The sequence below is a fragment of the Apis laboriosa genome, unplaced genomic scaffold, assembly GCF_014066325.1.
Source record: "Apis laboriosa isolate Shangri-la unplaced genomic scaffold, ASM1406632v1 scaffold69_cov144, whole genome shotgun sequence".
NCBI lineage: Eukaryota > Metazoa > Arthropoda > Insecta > Hymenoptera > Apidae > Apis > Apis laboriosa.
In genome coordinates, this window is record NW_025224165.1 from 2,448,889 (window position 1) to 2,464,980 (window position 16,092).

The 16,092-nt window shown below is 25.6% G+C and overlaps 1 protein-coding gene across 5 annotated transcripts in view; it reads right to left on the reverse strand.

Annotated features, from left to right (window-relative positions):
• The window catches only part of LOC122719085 (CCR4-NOT transcription complex subunit 6-like), a 291,170-nt gene that overhangs the window by 263,752 nt on the left and 11,326 nt on the right, over positions 1-16,092 (reverse strand). The window lies entirely within an intron of this gene.

The following is a 16,092-nucleotide window of genomic DNA, read 5'->3' on the forward strand; positions in this document are numbered from 1 at the left end:
TGTTTAGAGTGTTGACATATCTGAGAACTTTTTTTTAATTTTTATCAGCGGTTAATACTCCTCCATTAAAAATCCATAAATAATAAATCAATGGTAGATATTTATAAATTGATATACTCTCCAATTTCGATGAATTTTTAATATCTCGTTATTACAGCGAATAGTAAAGTTTTACTTGATGGCTGTTGTTTATTGAAAAAGTTATTAATTTAACCTAACCTAATTCCAATATAAACCACGAAACCAGAAATTAAGTAAATTTTCATTTGACATTTCGTTTGAATTAATTTATGTTAATTCTAAGTTTAATTTCATCTCAAAATTAAATAAAAACTCATTTAAAACTTATTAATCGATTTAATGTTATGCATAATTAAGCTAGTTATCTTAATACGGCCGCCATTGTCCGTAGCAATAAACCTAAATTAAAACCGACCTCATCTAAACTGCTTTTCGAAAATACATTTTTTGTTAACATTTTTTTAACGAGCAACGAAAAATAAAACACAATCCATACTGATGACGATATCCATCCGTCAAATATACCAATCATCATCGATATTTCTCTCACGACGAGTCTAATTGCCTTCTTTCATCATCCAAAGAATCATTGAAAGAAATTCGAAGAATGGGAATCACTATCCATCAAAAATTGTTCCCTCTTCTCTTTTACATACAAATTGCTTCCCTAGTGATTTCTACAGTATCAAAGAATCTATTCAACGTTTCTATAACACGGAAGGCAAAATCCTTTGCATTCATATAGCCCGGAGGTGAAACGGTTCGCCCCCTTTCCAAAAGGCTTATGCCGTGGCACGAAAAGCGAATCCATCGAAGAAATTTCGAATTCTCGGAGGCAGCCGATCGCAAAAACTGGTCCCCCATTGGTATCAACCGCCGTAGGAAGTTGCCCAAGAAAGATGTCACGTTCGGTAAACAATTCTCTCGGTTCGAATCGGGAATCGGAGGAAGGCGGATCCAGTCGTAGAAATTCAAACGGGTATTGTCTTATGGCGGGGGAGGGCAAGTTTGCCGAACTTTGTCTCCCCCCTCCCCTCCCAGATTTTACGGCTTAAATTATCGCGTTTTCGAAGACAAAACAGTAAGTAATTTGGCTCTTGGAGCTCTTGAAAACTTGGTAGATTATAAAGGATGGAAAATATATTTATAATTACAGTACAATCTCTAAATGGCCGAATATTCCATTTTAACGACGTGAATAAATATTTTTAGCACATATTCATACATGTATATTAAGTAATTATTGAGATGAATATATATATAATATATATAAAATATAAATATAATATATATATATAAATACTTAAGAAAACTTATTTATTAAAATAGTAGGCATAAAAGAGCTGAAATTAATGATTGAAAAAAAGGATATGATACATGAGTTATAAATTTCGAGTTGCAGAGAGATATATTTAAATTCGATAGTAAATTTATAGATGGTTTACTTCAATTTCTAGAAGTCTGATTATTCTAATTACTCGAATTGCAAAGATAATAAAATGATTGGACATTAGGCAAATAATTCGAGTTAAAGTAACTTTAAGAAATAAATAATACATATCATCGTATCCACTTGGTGGTATTCTCATATCAGATTTTGATATACATATAGATTTGCAAACTTATATGTATGCACATCTAAAATTTCCATATTGTATCAGACATCAATATTTATGGAAAGCGGTGCTATCAACCAATTTTCGATCTTCCAATTTGTACAATATATTTCAATAATAATATAGCAATTACAGATCATCGTGTTCGTTCCATAACTCTGCGACTTTCTTTGCAAAATTTCGTGCATGTTTTATCTAAAGCGTATTTGGCGATTAATCCTCTCACGAGTTTTTCGTTTTTCTATTTCTATTTCTGCTTCCATAATCCTATTTCTATTTTTTTGTTTCTATTTCCTGTCTTGTCTTCAATGTTTCTTTACAAAATTCCAGTTTTGGATCCAGACGATAACCGGAGTTATCCCCAGTGAGTTCACTTTCTCTTTACGCTTTTTCGCTTTCCTTGCATGTCTATTTTTTTTTTTCTTTCTTCTTTAGTAGTCTTTTTCGTATCTTTGTTTCAAAAATCTCTTGCATTTTTCAATTTTGTATCAATCTATCGATGCGTAATATTAAAATCTTATTTATTATTAATTAAAAAAATATAATTAATATAATATAATTAATAATATAATAATATAATATAATTAATAATATAATATAATATAATTAATAATAAAATATAATTAATAAATATAATAAAATATAATTAATATTGTCATTATTATTTTTATTAGATTAATATTATTGTTAAAATATATTTACTTAGTTAAGGAAAGGATTATCTTTTTTATCCTTTTTCCTGAATATAAATATGTAATATTAATATATCTTAATTTTTGAATTATTTAAACTATATTTTCGAAGTGTTCACTTTTCAATAATTGTTTAATTCATTCAAAAATATTAGTTATTTGTTGAATAATCTTGACATCTTATATTTTTTCTTAAAATTTCAGAAATTTATGAATTGAAATTAAATCAGAGTGGCTGTATGTAGTAAACTCATTTATTTTAAATATAAATTTATATATATATTTTTATTATATTTAAAATTATATATATATATATGATATTTAAAGAATAAAATAAGTTTCTAACTCTAGTTTTTTAATCATTAATAAAAATTTGATTTTGTATAAAAATCCTACCTACATATTTAAAATTTTTGACATTATTTTCAATTTGTATTAATAAAATTGTAATCTTCAAATCTAATCAATAGCACATAATAATGATCCAATTTGAAAGTAAATTCTAAGTTCAATCTTAAATAAGTCAAATATAATTAGATTAATAAATAATTCCAAAATTCCAATTCAAAAATTATAAATATCTTTGTCTCTCATTTTAGATATTAAAATAATTAACGAAAATTAAAATATTACATATTTTTAATTATTTTAATATATAGATTTAGTATATAGATAGAATATATTTTTGAATTAATATATTATAATATAGATATATATTTACACGAAATAAAAAGTTTTTATTAGTCTACTATTTTTGTTTTTCTTGCAAATATAAATTCTCTTTGTACAGATTAATCTGCTCGTTATCGGTAATTTTTTTTACTTTAATAAATGTTTCAGTCATCTTTTCATTGTCAACCTTTTTCAAAATTGTTTGTTGACTGATACGAATGGCGTTTATTCTCAAATTTTATTCAAAAATCTTGAGAATAGACAAGTTTTTAGTTTTAATCAATATAAATTACATATTTGAAATTATAAATATCTTTGTCTCTCATTTTAGATATTAAAATAATTAAAAATAAATAAAATTAGGATAATTTTAAAAAAGATAGATCATTTTTTTCGATCAGTTAATTAATGGAAAAATTTTTTGCTTGTTATGTTATCGCTTTGCATTTCTCGATATTTTATTTTTTCAATCAATAAATACATTCGTAATTTCTTTCGTATTATCAAGTTATGCATAAGTAAAAATTCAAACAAAAAAATGGCGCGTTTTAATCCGACCTTAAACTTTCTAAAAGTTAAGCGTTCGAAGTTAAATCTGTCGATCGACCAAGCCGATAACATTGTTTCTGATCAAATAATAGCAATCTACTTGCAAACGTGAAATACCAAGTTTAACCACGCTCAAGGATCGGCGGCATGTTAAAAGTTATATTCTATAACAAGTTCACGGATTGCTTCGTAACTTTCCAACTGCAACAGCGGATCTAACAATCGAAATTTTGAAGTAATTTGCAACAATCTTCCTACGAGTTGCGAACAATTTGGATGATTGCGCGTGGTTACAAAAATAAAAAGAAAAAAAAAAAAAAAAAATCACGAAACGTGAACATCCAAGGATATTCCAAGGATATCCAAGGGATGTTGAAAGTAAAGTCGAAAAATGGCGAACGAAAATACGAAATAAAGGGCGAAGAAACGAATCGATACTTGGACAAGATGGTGGAAAGACGTAAGGAAAAAAAGGGAAAAAGCAGAGGAGAGAAGAATGAATTTCGTGTCGACGCGCGAACGATGGATGCATCTAAACTTTTCGCGGAATAAACGCAATCGGAAACAGCCGAAGTTCTGTAAACGTTCGAGTACATATTTCACAGGCGGGCGGAAAGATTTGGAGAAACAGTTGGCGACAAACAAAACTCTTGCGGATCACAATGTAGACAAGGGGGAAGAGAGGAAAAGAGGAATGAATAATCGTGTTACGAGGATTAGATCGCAATCCTCTTAACCGCTCTTGGAACAAATATATGCATTTCATAGATTCGCGTGCATTTCTGTAATGCCAAGTAAGGATACATTTGTTCTTAATTATATTGTACGTTTACCAAATACAATTAACAAATAATGAACGTTTACCATAGTGCTTTAAGCTTACTTATGTAAGAAATATTTGTTATAAATGACTCGAGTGATATTTAGTATTTCGTTATTATTCAGATTAATTAATCAAGTCTTTATATATAAATTATATAAATATTTCGCATAATTTTTTTTTTTTTAAGTGTAGAAATATCGGGTTTTTTTATTTATTTATTTTTTTTTCATCAAAATATCATATAGAATGCGTAAGAAGAAAGAAAAGCAAAACTCGTGTTTTCAAAATAGAAATAATGATTCCTACAATAACACAATAACAAAGAAAATTTGTGCACAATGGCATAAAATCATTGTACTGTTTTATTTACAAAATGCAACGTAAAAATATCTCGAACATTTCTTTTTACTGTTTTATCATGTTATATTAATCAAATATCACGTTTTCAACTGAATGGAAGAAGATAGTAATTGCAAAAAATATAAAATGAATATGTTTTTATATTTTATATTAAATAGTTAATTTAAATTTTAAATTTTGCTTTGATGCTAAACTGTAATAAAACGTGATATTTTGTCAGAAAAAAAATTAACGATATATTTTTTTGTGTAGAAATAAAAAGAGTAATTATAAAATATTATTTTTTTTAAAATATTAATGGATTTCGAAATTTACTGATTTGCCACGAACAGGTGCTTTCCTCCATATTTGAGCAATATAAACATGTCTATCGATACGATTTTTATCACGAAATAATAATAAAAAAAAAGGATTTAAATGATATTCTATTGGTATATCTCCCATTTACTTTTCTTCACCTAACAGTAAATATATTTTATCTATTTATTTATGATCGAAATTGTGTATCTGCATATAAATAGATGAAATTCTCACTGATAACTATGTGACCACTTTTATCTGCATTTTCATGAATCACTGATAATTACATTACGGATATTTATACAAAAAAAAAACTTTCGTAAACATTCTGGACTGAATGAAGAAATGGGATTTGAACAGAGATTTTTCAAATATCATAATGCATATTATAGTTTGAATATTTTACATTTTTTCGCGTGTCATGTGTGTTTTAGATTTTTAGATTAGATGTGTTTAAATTTTGCATAAATGCATAAAATCGATAGTCTACTGATTTGAAAAAAAAAAAAAAAAAGAATATATAAAAGTTCTGAAAGATCGAAGATGGATGCCAAATATAAAATTTTAGATTATTATTTTCCAAAATATTAATAAAAAAACTTTCTAATACGTTTCCTGTGATGAAAATAATTCTAATCCAAATTTACGCGAGTAACGATATTTGATCAAGTATGATTAATTCTTTAACAACGAATAATTAAATTTAAAAAAAAAAATAATAAATCATTGAAATAGAAAATTCGACAAGATACACGAAAGATCGACGAATTGTAATAGGATGATCAGATATTGAAATTTTATATAGAATTACATCTTATAATACTATAATAGCATCGAATATTCGACAATGAATTAATAACTAAAACACCAAAGACAATTAATAACATTTGGACAAGCATTTTATTATTTTCTATACACGTAATATTCGATTTATAAAAATATTTTATCAATCGTAAATATAATTATTAACATTTTAAAATTTCATATTTGAATTCTCCACCTTTTTTCCCTACCTTCGATACTTTCGTATCGATCGTGATCTTTCGACGCTACACCGAAAAGGACAAAATCAGAGATCTAATCCATATACAGAGGATCGATGTATCAACAAGCAGTACAAGAATAAACGAGGCCAAGTTTCGTTGGTGGCAACAATAATTTCGCGACTGAAATTTCAATCGATTCATCGAAATCGTGATAAAGGTGATCGGTGCCATATCCGGGATGACACGCACGAAGGGAGAGAGAGAGAAAGAGAGGGAGAGAGAAATGAATATTCATCTTAGCCGAAACGTGCGCGGGAGACAGCTTTGTTGCCGATCGCTGATTATCGATTCGCGTCACGGCAGTGGAATTGGCCGAAGAGAAAGGTGAAGGGAAGCGGAGGAGGGGCGAAAGTGTGTCCATAAAAAGGGAAGGGGGAGGAAGGGAGGAGAGGAGAAGGGGACAGGTGGAAAAACGAAACAACCGATGAGATACGCGTTAGCCTCGTAAAACGAGATACGAAATTACCGATAAATTTTTAGGATAGCACGCGGCCGGAAATTTATCGTGATTGATAACACCCGTCCCATTCGTTATCACGATTTTGTCAGCTACTGAGAAAAAACAGGTCTCGCGTTACTTTTCGACTGATGTTCGATACAATTTATGATATTGCAAAACCAATGGTTTCGCTACATGTTTGACAAAAAGAACTTCCAAGGATACCAGATATTTTTTTCTTTCGTTCTTTTTTTTTTTTTTTTTTTTTTTAAATTTAAAATTTATCGACATATTTGAGTGCAATTAATCTTGAGAATTAGAAAGGAATGGAGGCGTTAACGGAAACAATCATTGCTCAATTTCAATCACGAGGTTCGTAAATTTGTGATTATATGATAATCAATGTATAATAATTATCACGATATGATTGATTTTAATATGGCGATTTTTAAAAAAAAAGTTCGTTATTATTTACAGTATAAAAATGTGATTTGGACAGGAATATAATTGAATGTTGTTAGTTTCTGTGCAGATAAATATAGAAGAATTTTCAACGAATGTATTGCACAAAAATTTTCCTCTCATATATGACTTTCTTAATTACGAATAATCCAAATCTACTGTTCTGTTAAAAAGCAATGAATTTTTTAAATTAAATATTATTAATTTTTAACGTATAACAATTTTTATGTACATATACAAATCTAATATTTTAACGTAGAATTAATTATTTTAATCTAGAATTTGTGAAAGTTGATATTGGTGATTTATGAAGAAGTTAAAAATCATAGATAAAGAGAAATTGAGTTGATGGAAAATTAATGTCAATTTTATGATTGTAAAAATAAATTAATTTATGATATCATGTGTATATAATATATTAATAATTTTTTTTTATATTTTTTAAAATATTTAAGAACTTATGTATATTAATAATTTTATTATTTATTCTTACATGATATTATTTTATATTCTTATTCTTTGTATATTCGATTAAATTCCGAAAAATTGTTTACTGAAAAATACCATTCATTTACAATATTATTTTTATCCATTCATTTAACAATTATTTTTCTCAGAGAATCTATCATCGATTTCCAAGCACGAAATATTTTGTTGAAAATGTACCATAAACGTAATTATATGAGATTTATTTGGATTATTGAAATCAAAAAGACACAATATAAACATTAATTTAACTCGTATACATTCAATCGCATAAATTTTAATGGATTAAAATTTGTTCGAATGGAAAAACAAGGAAATTTATTTGTTCTTCGAAAGGAAACAAAAATTGAAATATTTCTGTTACAAATTCCAATTTCCAATTTCTATAAACTGCGAAAGAAGTCATCGATTCAAATCGCGTGGGCGTTCGAACACAGCCTTATTTTCCACCATTGCAACATTCTACAGTCACGAGTGATTTACGATCCAATTCAACCAACCAATGTTCGTCCCTCTTGAATCATCAACCTTACGTTCGATCGGTTTACCTTTACCGAATATTAACATTTTACCTGTATCCTGCGCTACTTCCACATAACATCCTCGACTTCATCGTAGCATTTACAACGCAACAAACCGTGCAATTAAACCGAAGATTAAAATCTCTTAGGGACGTTATTAGCAGAATTTAATAACGTCCATGTTAATATTCACTGTTTAATCACTATGCACGGTATAATCTTCGACAATTCAATTAACGTCCACGCGGGAAAAAAATAGCCGCGACGGATGCCTATTTTCCTCTCCATTTTAATTAAGCTAAATACGAGCAAATAATATTTAAACGATGACTCCTTGTTACATCCTTGTTTTTTCTTTAGCATTACTCGTATTATGTTATACGTCAAAAGCGATTTTTTCCTTTTTTTGTAAATTCCGTGAAGCTAATCACTGTGTATCACGAATATCCAGATGAGCGGCCATCGACACATTAATTGATAATTAATTTCACAGGAATCGATGCAATCAAATACGAATATTATTATTGATGTGTTGCTTCTAAAGATGGGAAGAACGGTTCGATGGAAAAGAAAAGAATGTTCCATAAACCGTATTCCCGGTGTTGTAGCGCAATCAGTGCACGGGGATAAAAAGCACTCTCTGAACAGTAAAGAACGGGTAAATCGATGCAACTGCAACGCGAGACAGAAGTCTCTCGTAAATTTTAATCGAGAACAGGATGCAGCCGTTTTTTATGTGGCTTCAACGCGATAAATGAACGACATCGCTAACTAACCTCGATTCAGGTTATGAAAATTACATAAAACTGTGATATTTTTAATAGATCCTTAATTTCTCTTTATTAACGTCTATTATTTCAATCATTGTCAAAAGAATAGATGTACCAAGTACATAATTTAATTTGCTTCGTGTTGCGGTAAAGAAAGAGTATTAAATTTAATCTTGGATTATGTTCTTTTTTTTTTTTTTTTACGATAATTAACTGTACACAGCTTCTTTTGTACAAGTATTTTAATTACAACAAAATATATATAAGGTGTATCGTTATTCGTGATACAACCAAATATTGTGTGACTATTCTAAATGTGAAAATGTATCCCATAAAAATGAAAAAAGTTTAATAATTCTTTTCATTCTTTTTGAATTAATTTTCAAAAAAATTGAATTTTTAAATTTAATGATTGTACGACTTTTTGAGCGTGAATGATTAATTTCGATTTTCTCAAAAATAAAAAATGATAAATGATTAAATGATAAACTTTTATTTTTTTTTATTTTTATCTAGATATTTATCAACAGTTTGTCAATTAATTAATTAATCAAATTTTATTCAAAAGAATCGAATGAAATTTTATCCTTTTTTTTTTTCAATTGCTTTCTTTTGAGTGCTGATAAAGAATCATTCTTTGTTCGAATAATACAAATAGTATCTTACATAAATATTTTTTCAATAAAGATTAATAATAAAATTATTGTTTTGAATTTATATTTTAATTTTCTTTTATATATTAAGCAATTTACAAATAAAATTTCCATTCATTTTACAGATTGAAATTTTCAATTTACAAGATGATTTTGAACGACTTGAGATCTATTGACTTATGATCAAAATCTATCTAATATGATTTTAAAAAACAATCTAGCTAATGTACACCATTTACGGAAAAAATTAGTTTTTAATATCATAGAATTCTAGATTAATTATTATTATTTTTTCTTTTTTAATTGTAGTTTTCTATCTCTACAATGTAATTTCCTTCCAACTTCCATTACCATAATTCTAGCTGGACAGTTTCTTTACTTTAATCCTGTTGATTGTTTTTTCATTCATCAGAAAAATAGAATATGCAACTTTTATTAGTCATGTACATGAAATGAATATAATTTAATAAATATTTGCCATACCTAACAATAAAAATAGAAAAAAGAAAAAGAGAAAAAAATGCTAAATTGTTCAAAGCGTATTACGTAAAATAAAACTAATAAAAATTAACGATCACTTTTTTTTCTTCTTTCCCTTTCAGTTGTTTCGTTTCTACAATTTCCCTTGTTATTACCTAACTTGTTACATTTTTTGCTCGTTACTATTTCTCTGTCGTAACTAATTCGATAAATAATTTTCGATTTCTACCGGTCTGATAAATCTTGTAATAAGATGTTTTTAGGTATTAAATATGAAAAGAAAAATCTAATTTTTAAATTCGAAATATTATATGTTTTCGTGCGAAAACTTCTGATTTAAGTTAGATTAAATTTAAATTAGATTATGAACGGAAAGGATATTAGAAGACATAGACTGAACTTGGATTAAAAATTACTTAACTATCAATCATAACGATAATTTTAAAAACTAATAAAAATACTCACACAATTGAGTATGAAATTTATCGATTTAAATTATCAAAAAACTCTTCTATGTAAATCTAAATTAAACATAATAAATAAAATTTTTCTGATTTTCTGCACAAAATCATTATTATATTTATCTATTTATATATTTCTCTATCGATGCTCTAAAAAATTATGCCTTGTTCTTAAAGATATCACTAAGATCCCTAGGATATAGGGATATCACAATCACTTCACTAGGAATATTACTTGCTTATAATAAAATTTAGTGTAAAATTGTACTATTTCTAATTTGATTTTTAATCTGTACTATTTCAAAATTGATACATTCATTATTCCAGATCGCGTAAGAACAATGATCCCTTGTGCAGGAAATTCGGCAAAGGCATGAAAGTTCAGTGGCTCGATTGTAAGGCTGGAAGAGCGATCTTGTTGCCTGACAAGCCGTTAGCGTGACAGGTGAAACTCTGTCAAAGCGTCGTAAAATCGCTTCAGTAAGGAGTGCAGATTATAAATGAGGTTTCGCCTCGCTTTCTCAACCCTATGTAACTCGTGTTTGTCCTCGTCTCATGGCTGTCAGTCGATTCGAGAACTTGCTTAATCGATAGTTACAAATGATGGTTGATCTACTCTGATAATCGATCGTTATTTACAGGTGTTAGCGAATATTAAAGGTAATCGCATATCTTCGATATATATTATGGCCACTATTATAGCTACGTTTGATCCACATTTAGATTATACATTGGCGAATCCATTAATAATGCGATATATAATGCATCTGTAATTAGAATTTATCCAAATGTGAATTTGGAATGGTGTTTCAATTAAAATTTACATTTAATTAACAATTTCTTAATTCAAAATTATATACAGATGAAAAAAAGTATCATTTGATTAAACAGTGTTCTCTCATTAGAATTTTAATGAGAAAGATTAACGCCTAAAGATTTGTTAAAATAATTTTAAATTCACAGATATCGGGAATGAAACATCTGATCTGATCTGATCTGATCTAATCTGATCTGAGAGAGAGAGAGAGAGAGAGAGAGAGAGAGAGAGAGAGAGAGAGAGAGAGAGAGAAGATATAGTGAAAAATATGCATATTTTTATTCGATTCTAAAAATAAGAAAATTTATTTCAAATTTTGAATATTTTTTTTAATTTAATTAATTAATTATCAATGATTTAATTTTTTATCCATGATAACATGAATAAATTGTTGTATAATATAATAGTTAATTAATTTCTCCAATAATATCTCCAATATAGTTTAAGTTGGCCACATTAAAAGAAATATGATTAATTCTAATTATATATAATATAAGACAAATAAAATAATTCTCTTAGTAATTCATTTCATAAAATATCGTATGTAATAACTTTATGTAATACATATATATATTTATATAATTAATATAACTTTTACATTATTTCTTTTATATTCATTAGCAATAATCGTTAGATCATTTAACACTATTGAGAATTAATTACAAGTTCATCATATGTGTATATATATAACGATAATATATATATATATATATATATAAATAGAAAATTTTTATGTAACACTAATAATTTTAAAATTTATAATAAAAAAAAAATCATAAAACAGTATATTTTCTATTATTTACTACAATTAAAAAAAGCAAGATTTCACGTTTGATAATTCTTATAAATATAGAAAGAGAAATAATGAAATTAAATAATCATCGAAATAAAGATAATTATATATTTATATAAAAATAATTATATATTTATATAAAGTATAAAGTTTAAAATATGGAATCGGAATTTTTATATTCGTCCCTGAAAAATGATCGAATATAGAATCAATTATCAAAGAATATCTTCTATTCGAGAATATCTATACTTGAAAAATTAATGAAAAAAAGAAATAATTAGTTTTTAGTTTCGAATCGAATCAATAAAAATTTATTTTTCAGAAATTTATTGAAAACTTATGGCAGAAAACAAACTATATATTAAGAAATCTTTAGCAAATATAGAAACGAACGAATATAGAAGTTTCATTGTATAATATTTTAAAATATTATTAATAAATATTTAATATTAATTTAATACTATATTAATAAATATTAATTATTAATAAATATTATTAATATTTTAAAATATATTTCATTTTGAAATATTTCATATCAGAAAATGTTGTTTTCTGATATGGAATGTTTCAAAATGAAATAGTACAACAATTGAGACAGTCTTCATGCAAAAAGAAATCAAAAGAAAAGAATACAACTTTTTCATTTTTAAGTAAATCAAATTTGAAAACTTTTTCAGTTTAAGTAAATTTAATTAATTCTTGATTTGATGTGAATAAATTATTCGTAGAAGATTATTTTACATATGGAAATAAGCGAAAAATGTAAAATAAAATTTTTTATTTAAAAACTAATTTTCGAATAAATTGAATTTTAAAATTCGTCGAATATACGAATACATAATTATCTCTTAACCATATATGTTCAATCTCGATTTTCTCAGAAATGAAGATTTAATTTGTTAATTTATAATTGTTAATAATTTTTTTCTACATTTTTTATGTATTTTCACATATAAATTAACTTCGAACCTATAATTCATTCACATCTGATCAAAATAATCAATGAGATAGTTAATTACATTTATCAATTATTCCAAAGCTTTAAAAATGGATGAATCCTATATGCACAACTTGAAAATATTTGATTGATATAATTAATTTCAATTCCATATGGTGTAATAAAAATTTATTTAATTAAATTGTACTTACGTAACACATAAGTATTTCATTTTATTAATTTCAATTGAACACAAAAATTTCTTATTGTAAATTTATTTCTCATTAAATTATAAAATTTGTTTAAAATTTTATCTTCATGAAATATACAAATAGATACATAATATTTTATTATGTTTTTCTGTATAGAATATCGATTTAAAATATTTTAAATGAACAAATGAAGGGTTAGTTAAGTCTGAATCAGAACATACGAATTCTTGGAAAAAAATAACAACAAAAATTAATATGAAAAAGAATATGTTGGACAGATTATAATATAACGAAGAAAATGGATGAAATAATTATGAGAATGAAATATTCGATCTAATTCATCTAATTCATCTTAATCATTATATGAAAATTGCATAAAATATGAAGATCAAAAAAAAAAAAAAAAATTTGGAATAATTAGGGTAAAAACTTCAAATTATAAAGTCTTTAAATCTTTAAATTTTCTCCGTTAATTAATGTAATTCAAATTTTAAAAAGAAGATTTATTTCTCCCAACATTATTCTAATTTAAACTTTTTTAAAATTGCTCTTCTAAATAAATTTTATCTTAATTTCTTCTAATTCTTATTCTTCTAATTCTTATCTTGTTTAACATTTCATATATATTAAAAAAAACTAAAATTTTTATTATTTTATTTGTATCATTTTTGCTAGGAAAAATAAATCAGATCTTTATAAAGATTTTTCACCTTCAAAAAGAATATAGAGTTTCCTATATTTCTCAAATTTAATATTTAAAAATTAAAATTAGTAAAATTTAACTTTTAATAATCGATATTTTTTCATTTTATCAAAGAAAAGAATAAATTAAATTTTCGATAAATTTATAAAAAAAATATTCATAATAATAAAAATAGTAACAATATTTATAACATTATAATTTATTGAATATTAAAAAATAACAAATTTTATTTTTTGCTATTTAAAATTATTTTTATGCTATTCAATATAATAACTGGCAATTTGTTAAAAGTTAAAATATTCTAATATATTATAAATTTTCTAATAATAAAATATTTTGAAAAATAAAAAAAATACTACGTAGAATACCTTATCTAAAAAGATAATAAATTAGTCTAAACAATAATATACAACTAACTAAATAAAGGAACTAAATTAACAAAACGAAAATATTAAAAGAAACAAAAAATATTTTTTTTAACGATAAAATTAAGCATACGAAGACCATTTTCCATTTTTATTGAGCCAGTATTTGAGTAATTTCAATTGCTAGAAAAAAATCTGCATAAAAAAAAAAAAGAAAGAAAGAAAGAAAGAAAGAAAGAAAAAAAGAAAAAATAGCTCGAATGGAAGCTGGATTTCAAAGGTTTTTCATCGCGGCTTAATTGAACCGAACGGTCTGCGAGAAACTTGCACCCGTGCAAATTCATTCGTGTACACCTTACAGTCAGCATTATTTTCCATCACCGATACAATCTCGTCTGGGTTTAAATACAGAAGTGCACTTAAGTTTCGTCTGAAATACTTTATCTCTGTGCGCCTCTCTAAATGAACAGAACAGGACGCGCAGACAAAGGAATTTAAATATGTCCCCTCGTAAAACTGAACTACATACATACATTTTTCATATTCACCTTTGCCGATGATGCAATTTCTTAATAAAGTTCATTTTACAAGCGTATAGAATGAAATCGATTAAATTCTATCGAATCGACATCTCAATTATTAATGGAAGATCGACATGTTATAGAAAAAAATTTCGTTTAATATCCATGTTCAATGTCCTAATAAATTATTCAATTCTATTGCTACGCTTTTTATCTTTTTATTGGAAAAATTTGGATCAGCATAATAACTCTGATTTATATACGTGGTAACTGAAATAATTCGCTGAATATCTCAATATTCTTCCAATTTTAAGACTTTATTATTAAAATTATATTGTAATTGTATTGAATTTATATTTAAATAATTAGCGATAAATTTTTTATATATTTAATAATTACATTAATATTTGTATTTTTATAGTAATTTGTTATTTATTCGCTTATATACTATAAACTCTTTTAACTTTGTTGTATTTACATTTAGACAACATATCTCGTAATGAAATATCACTCATATAACGCTTTGAATAGATATCTCATGAATCAATATCGTTCGTGTGTTTTCATTCTCAAAATTTGAAATATTTATGCATAATTTATAATAAGAAGAAAAAATTAAACATAGAATAAATTTGTAAAAATTAATTTCTTTTATTTTTCTTTTATAAAATTGAATTCTAAATATTGGAAAATAAATATACGAGATATTTCATTTATCACGTACTATATACAGCAGAACTAGTTACATATCTGGAATCACTGAGGGTCAGTTCATATAACTAGAGTTCATATAATTTGCAATTCCTCCATTACCTATGATTTCTCGTTCAAATAGCACAAATGTTTGGATAAGTGGATTCAATCGGTAGGATTTCAGTTAATCGAGTACTATCTAAAATTTCGTTACAACAAATGATGCTCAGATAAATGATGTTAGATCATAGAAAAATATCTCATTTATAACGTGGCATGAATAAAATTACGTTACAATACATGTACATACATGCGAAGAAATAAGATTAATGAATTTGTCTGCGAATATTATTTTCAGAATCCTATTCGTAACAATCTATGTTCTCCATTAATTGGAAAAAATTTACTTTAAAAAAATTAGCTTAAACTAATAAAAAATTAATTTTTTTATAATATTTCTCTCTTTTATTGCATTTCCTAGGAATTTTATATCATTGTGATCCATGAATATATAAATATCAATAAAAAAGAAGGTGGCAATACTTAACATGTCAAAAAATTCTTACAAAAATTAAAAAAATTTTTAATTGAACAAAAATAATTAATAATTTTCAAAAACTATAAATTGCATATATCAAGTCTTGCTATTTAAATACGAATATTTCAACCCTTATATCAATACCCAGATACTTTAAGATTT